This window comes from Herpailurus yagouaroundi, unplaced genomic scaffold, assembly GCF_014898765.1.
Source record: "Herpailurus yagouaroundi ecotype Mexico unplaced genomic scaffold, PumYag 209, whole genome shotgun sequence".
Lineage (NCBI taxonomy): Eukaryota > Metazoa > Chordata > Mammalia > Carnivora > Felidae > Herpailurus > Herpailurus yagouaroundi.
In genome coordinates, this window is record NW_024412440.1 from 8,201,483 (window position 1) to 8,208,750 (window position 7,268).

Sequence of the window (7,268 nt, forward strand, 5' to 3'; positions counted from 1 at the left end):
GAACGTGAGTAAGGGAGGGGCAGAGGGAGAGGGAGACACAGAATCTGAAACAGGCTCCAGGCTCTGAGCTGTCAGCACAGAGCCCAAAGCGGGGCACAAACTCATCAGCTGTGAGATTATGACCTGAGCCGAAGTCAGATGCTTATTCTACTGAGCCACCCAGATGCCCCTAGAGTTATTATTTCTAGTAGTGTTTGTATTTTGCTCTTGAAAAGAAAAAGAAACAAAAAAAAAAGGAGAGGGGTACCTGAGTGGCTCAGTCGGTTAAGCACCCTGCCTCTTGATTTAGGCTCAGGTCATGATCTCATGGTTTGGTCCATGGGATCAAACCCTGCGTCAGGTTCTGTACTGATAGCACAGAGTCTGCTTGGGAATCTCTCTCTTTCTCTGTCCTCTCTCTCTAAATAAATAAATAAATATTTTTAAAAAAGAGAAAAAAATGCAAGGGGAGGTCCCAAAGGAATGAATATGTATTGGTGAGATTTCATAAAGCAAATGGCCAGACGGGCTTGCTTCCCTGTGTCTCAGAAATCACACAAATTGAAGTGATCATCAGTTTGTAAAGCATATAACCTAAACTGCACAGGTAATATGGGCTCCCTTGTTAGGCCCAACACCTCAAAATTGTAGATTCTGAGCAGGACTGAGTATATGTAGAAAATTTGAAGTACACCACATATTTACTTGATAAGCAAAGCATTATAAAGATACTTCAAAGTAAACAGAAATCATCCATAAGGCAAGTAGAAGGGGTTATTTGGCAGTAAATATAACAAGAGTTAGTTCCAGGCAGAGAATATCTCTTGATTGGACCACATAACAATACATAAAAGTAGGTAATAGTCATGTATACAACACATGGGATCATTTTATGTGCATTTATATAAGAAACATAGTTTCTGAGGCTCCTGGGTGGCTCAGTCGGTTAAACGTCAGACTTCCGCTCAGGTCATGATCTCGTGTTTTGTGAGTTTAAGCCTCATGTCAGGCTCTGTGCTGAAGAGCTAAGAGCCTGGAGCCTGCTTCAGATTCTGTGTTTCCTTCTCTCTCTCTGCCTCTCCCCTACTCATTCTTTCTTTCTCTCTCTCTCTCTGTCTCTCTCAAGAATATATACACATTAACAAAAATTTTTAAAGAATAAATAAAAAACATAGTTTTTTTTTAACTTTTTTTTAACGTTTATTTATTTTTGAGACAGAGAGAGACACAGCATGAATGGGGGAGGGGCAGAGAGAGAGGGAAACACAGAATCGGAAGCAGGCTTCAGGCTCTGAGCCGTCAGCCCAGAGCCCGACGCCGGGCTCGAACTCGCAGACCGCGAGATCGTGACCTGAGCTGAAGTCAGACGCTTAACCGACTGAGCCACCCAGGCGCCCCAAAAAACATAGTTTCTTAACCCAGAGAATATGGTTCATCACTTATTGGAAAAGGTCGAAAGGCACATCAACATTATATACTGTGGCAATGTGTACTGTTTACATATATTTTGAGACCAAGATAAAATGCATATGAATTTCAAATTAAATTTCGTTTTCATTTTAATCAATAATTCTCACATTTAACTAGGTCACAAGGGGGGAGTCTGTATTAACTGGATAGAGCATAACAGGAGAAAATATAGAAGTAGTATGTTTTTTTAAACATGTTTTTAAAAGCATTTAACTAAACGTTTTCTCGACTACAACTTGGTTTCTTTAAAGCTTCCTTTATTTCAGGCTAAGGTTTTATGAGCAACTCCCAATTTATACTTATCTTTGTGAGAATAGAAATTGATTTTCTACTATAAGTGTTGCTTACTCTAGGGAATAGACACATTCCAGAAAGAGAGTTGCTGGAATTTTTTTTTGTAATACTTGCATTTTATTTTCTCTTTGACATTCATTATAAACTTGAAGACTGTATGGCGAATATTACCACGAGAAAAAGTCCACTCAAACTTAGTCTTTGGGAAAAAAAAATGTTTTCCTGAGAAAAAATTACTAAATTTAATGTATAATTGCAAATTAGAATTTGGCAGGTATTAATTTTAGCATGCTGCCTTTCAGGTAACAAAACTGGGCGTTGAAATTAAGCAAAGGAGCTAATAGTTGTTGAGGGCCCAGTGTGATTCTATGTGCCATGTGTGATTATATACCTCAAAATGCATGCATTTTTTCCTTCAGATTGAGATCCTTGGACTAATTGCATCATAATCAGATGGAATGGTATGTTTCAAGGCTGACTGTTAGTCTACAAAATTAGAATCCAAGTCTTTGAGGATGAGGCTGGGAAATCTGCATTTTTAACAAGCAAGTCTGGTTATTTGTTAAGCAGTCTAAAGTTTGAGAAGCACTGATCGATGTTAGTGAGGTCCTCCCTTCCTAGGTAAATTTTTCATAAACTAAGTTATTGAAAAAGACACTGTTTACATAATTTAAGTTCTTATTTTTTAATTTCTTGACTATATGTATAAGAAGAATTTCTGTTGAATTGTAATGGCAGAGCTTGGATCTGTTAAGGAGGGTGTATGAATACTACTGACTGAGACATTGCCTCTTTAACTCTGAAGGAAAAGAATTGCTCTTTGGGGGACAGAACAAAAAGCTGTAACGCTGAGATCTGCCTTACTGGATTTCCCCCATTTCTCTCAGAGGAATGGATCTTCCTAGGCTAAAACCCCAAAGCAAACCACAAAAATGATTCTGAAAGGTAGCTAAATCAAAACACTTTGATAAGCCATCAAAGGCTGATACTGTCTTTTACTAACATGCAGCGGAACACATATTGCTACATACTAGGAACTGATCGCTCAAAAGCCAATTGATGTCACAGACAGTGCTAAAGCGGTTCATGAATGTGAAATGACAACAGATGCTTTGAAAAAGGGAAGCCGGCTGGATTTTGATTGAACATGCTAATTTCCAAAAGAACCATTCCCTAGCTTGATTTTATACAGTGCAACCTGTTAAGACTATTTGGAAATCGCAGGGGTTGGTGATAAAATAATAGTGGGCTCAATTATCCATCATCAGAGGAAAAGAGAGCAAGCATTCCCTTTGTCCCTTTGCAGGTTGATTTGAATACACAATACCAGAGGGCGCGGTGAGATGACTCACGGGACAAGTGGCTGCAGCTTTGGGAGCTATCAGAGATGAGTAAGTGACAAAATTTGGGGATATGTCCCTGCTAATTTGGTTCTGCATTGAGATGAAAGCTTTAATTTCTACCACTTGAGAAAAGGGAGTTAAACAAACAGCCTCTGTCCTTAAGGCAAGATTAAATTGAATCCTTTATCATGGGGATCCATAGAGGATGAGATTAAGAATTCTCATCAGTTAACTTTAGAAAATGCTTAAATGTAGGATCTCATGGTACAGAAATGTTTCTTTATAGCCAAGTTCCATTCAGCGGCAGAAATCTCAAAGTAGAAATTCAGGACTTTTTGGATTGATTAATAAGTTGATGGCAGTCCTGGACCTCCCTCTGCTCAAGCATTTTAGAATTTCTCCTGATTAAATCAGCAGTGAGACGATAGCCTCGTTGTACCAGCAACAGTGATATGAGTGTTAGCTCCCAAATATTTTCTCTTGTTGTCTGATAGTTCCTCTGTTTAATTCCTTCGACTCTTCCAGGGGTACAAATTTTGCTTGTGCTCTAGCGTTCTTCAGGGCAGGGATTGCAGTGATGTGAATGAGTCATGAACCTGAAGAATGAAATGAAGGGATGGGGCACCTGGGTGGCTCAGTCGGGTAAGCGTCGGACTCTTGATTTCAGCTCAGGTCATGACCTCACAGTTCCTGAGTTTGAGCCCCACATCATGCTCTGCACTGACAGCACGGAGCCTGCTTGGGATTCTCTTCCTCTCTCTCTGCCCCTCCCCTGCTTGCTCTCTCTCTCTCTCTCTCTCTCTCTCTCTGTTTCAAAATAAATAAATACACATTAAGAATGAAATGAAGGGAATTTTTGCCAGAAAACGTGGTAATCAAGATAAATATCTAAAAAATCAAAATAATGAAAAAAATTCCAGAGGAACAAAAATGTTGAAATTTTAAATATAGTCTGTTGTAGTTTGTTTTCTGACCCTGCATTACTGGACAGTAGGAACAGTCATTTCCACTTGTCCTGGCCCCAGGGCCATTGCATCTTCCTTGTCCCCCAGGCCCTCCACTAGGTAGATTCATGGGAGTTGACAGTGACATGCAAACAGATGGGGCAACCATGGGGTTTATATAGGGTGTATATTTTTTTATTGTAACGCTTTATTGTTTACCACTTGATTCAAAACATGAGAAGATACTTGGATAAGTGAATAAAGGGATGCACATTTTTTCTATTTGTCTCCAACATGACACTGTTAGTATCTTAAACTATTTAATATACAGTTAACTCAAGGTATCTCATTAGCCACATCTGAATGTTGGAATGATGATACTTAAAATTTCAAATAACTTTCCTGTTTATGTTTTTAAGAAGTGATAGTCCTGCAGTTGAATTGATCCCCCACTATTTAATTTGTATTATGTTCTTTGAAATAGGATTAACCACCCTTTTCACAAATCCAAAATGTGGATTTTGTGTTTTAAACTTAGGGATATTATATCCTGATTGACAAGCAGTCAGAAAGGTTGAAAAAACTAAAAGAATTTCATCCCTACTCTGGGCCCAAAGACCCAGCTTAGAAAGCTGCCTGTAGAGGAGCTTAAGAGAGATTTACTGGAAACATTTTTTTTGGCTTTTAAAGCTCTTTTTAATGGGTAACCTAAACGCCATTTTAGTATAGAGTCCGTAGACTTCTATCGGCCATACCAGAAGTGCCCCTTCTAATTGGCTACTTAGATGGCAAGGTCACATATATCAATCAAGATAGCAGACGTTTTGGAAATGTATCACTGGGAAAAGTAAGACTGAAAGAATCATTAAACACTTTTTATAGGTTTCTTTCCAAAAAATATAATAGCAGAAATCTAATCTCAGAATTGTCAGATACTTATTATTTTTCTGATTAATTATAAAGATTTAACCCCTTCCTGATAAAATTTTATCAATTCAAGAAAAGTAATATCAAGTGCTCCTTGCCTCTACTTTAATTGGAATTTTGTTTAGTTTGAAAGGTTTTATAATAAAATATTGAGAATATCTCATCCAGTGTGAATATCCGAGAACCTCTGCTTCTTTTGAGGTGCAGTTTGAAAACCAATGCAATTTTAGATGGCACTTATATCAAGCCTTTACAGGTGACTAAAATTTTGAAGATAAGAGAACTCACTTAAAGATACACTTCTGAGGATTTCTTCCTCCTCCTCCTGTCCCCCTCCTCCTTCTCTTCCTTTCTTCTCTTCTTCTTCCTCCTTTTTCTGGTTTTGATTTGTTGCCATTTGTTTTTCATTGGGATTGACCCACGATATGTCTTAAGTCAACATAACAAGACGGTGAGTACCTTACTCTGAATTTTGAAAACCCATTAGCTATTAGCAAACAATAGAAGAGAGGAAACCAAAGCCACATGTTCCAGGGATGTGCAATAAAGTCACAAGTTTTAAAATGTAATCGTAGGCAATCCCTTCATTGATTGACTCATATGAATGGAGACTTTGAAGTTAAACCCCATGGTTTATTTTGAGGAATAAAGGGTTAAGCTTTAAAGGCATAATGTGGAAATTGAGAACAAGGGTATTTCCAACCATTTAAAAGAACACTTTCCTGAAAAGCTGTTTGGGTACCTCCCATTGTATTATATCATATACACAGCTAACTGCATAAATCTCTTTAAGCAGGATTTCATTTTTCCTCTTCAAGAAGTTATGTAGACAATAAATAGAACAGATTGGACTTGTCTAGCAGGCATCAGGTAAAAAAAAAAAAACTGAAAGTATTTTTAAACTTCTTTGCTAATGTTCAATGTCATGCTCTTGAAGCCACTATGATTTTTTAAGTTGTTGGTATTCGTTCCTGTAAAATATAAAACATATGAATATTTTTAGAGAGTTTATAGATCCATGGTTTTTCTTTTTTCTCAGCAAATAAGAGAGATGGATATATAAGCAAATGTCCTAATGACTAGAAGCAGAAGGAGAGAAAAAGTAAGATACAGAGAAGTGGGGAGACTATATGAAGAAAAGAGCTGACAGTACAGATGCTTTAACCCATGAATCTTTTATTTTTTTCATATACACCTTGTTATTGAAAATGAATGGCATGAACTTATGTTACCGGAGAACAGTATGGAATGTGAAACCAGAGGGAGAATTTGCAAATATGTCTTTCTTAAAGAGGATTCTCTTCTCTTACTGGAAATATTATTTAAACACCTACCTACTGCTGACTATCAAATTCAAATGTGTTTTTTATGAACATCTTCACAACCCACCTCAACAAACAGATTCAAGAAAGAATTAAAGGAAAGAATGTGTCTAAGTTTCTCTCCATTAATGAAGGGGAAAGTCAGGCTTTTGTTATTTTTCCAGGGAAGTATAATTCATGTCACTGGAGGAAACTACTGCTAACAATGTGAGTATTTCATTCTTTTCCTCATTCTCTCTTTCTCTCTCTCTCTTTCTGTCTTTCACACACACACACACACACACACACACACACACACCCCGCACCATCTAAATAGAATTAATTCCTTACTTTGATTTTCACATTCATTCATTTTTCCCCCTTATGAACAGTAGTCCAGCACCTCCTACCTAGCAAGAAATTCTGATCTGAGAATTGAGGATACCATACTGAAGGAAACATGAATATCACACTCAAGATTTCCTAAGCTTTTTGTAAATAGGGATATAGTATGTTTGGGTGTATGTATGCCTGTGATTATCATCTGCATAGAATAGTTTTTTGCACATAAATGTTCCTTGGTAACTAGTAGTGAATTGTTTGTTTCATTGATTTTATTTATTCATTTATTATATGTTTTTTTCCAGGGAAAAGGTCAGTGATTATAAAACAAAATACATCGGAGATATTCTTATCCTTAGTAAAAATTCTCAAAATTAAATATTATACCACATATATTTTCTTATTGATTTAATAAATATATATCGAGCCACTATTATGTGTTAAGCACGTACACTTTATAGACTATGATAAAGAACATTTGTGCCCATGCACACCACAGACTCGGTTCTCGGTTCCCTGGAGAAGATGTTATGCCTGATGATTCCATTTTCCTTTCTGAATACAAACTAAGAATAACATAGAGTGCAGTAGTAATGAATAACCCTGTCAAAGGCCAAAGAACAATGATGTGAGGTGCTTAAGTATTTTAAGCAGCTGCCAAATACTAG

The 7,268-nt window shown here is 37.1% G+C and overlaps 1 long non-coding RNA gene across 1 annotated transcript; it reads left to right on the forward strand.

The window, feature by feature from the left end:
* The first annotated feature begins 2,264 nt into the window (after positions 1–2,264).
* Positions 2,265–6,571, forward strand: LOC121016150 (uncharacterized). Its single transcript, XR_005784133.1, has 3 exons — positions 2,265–2,364; positions 3,050–3,134; positions 5,997–6,571. It is a non-coding gene; the product is annotated as an uncharacterized LOC121016150 (long non-coding RNA).
* The last annotated feature ends 697 nt before the right edge of the window (positions 6,572–7,268 follow it).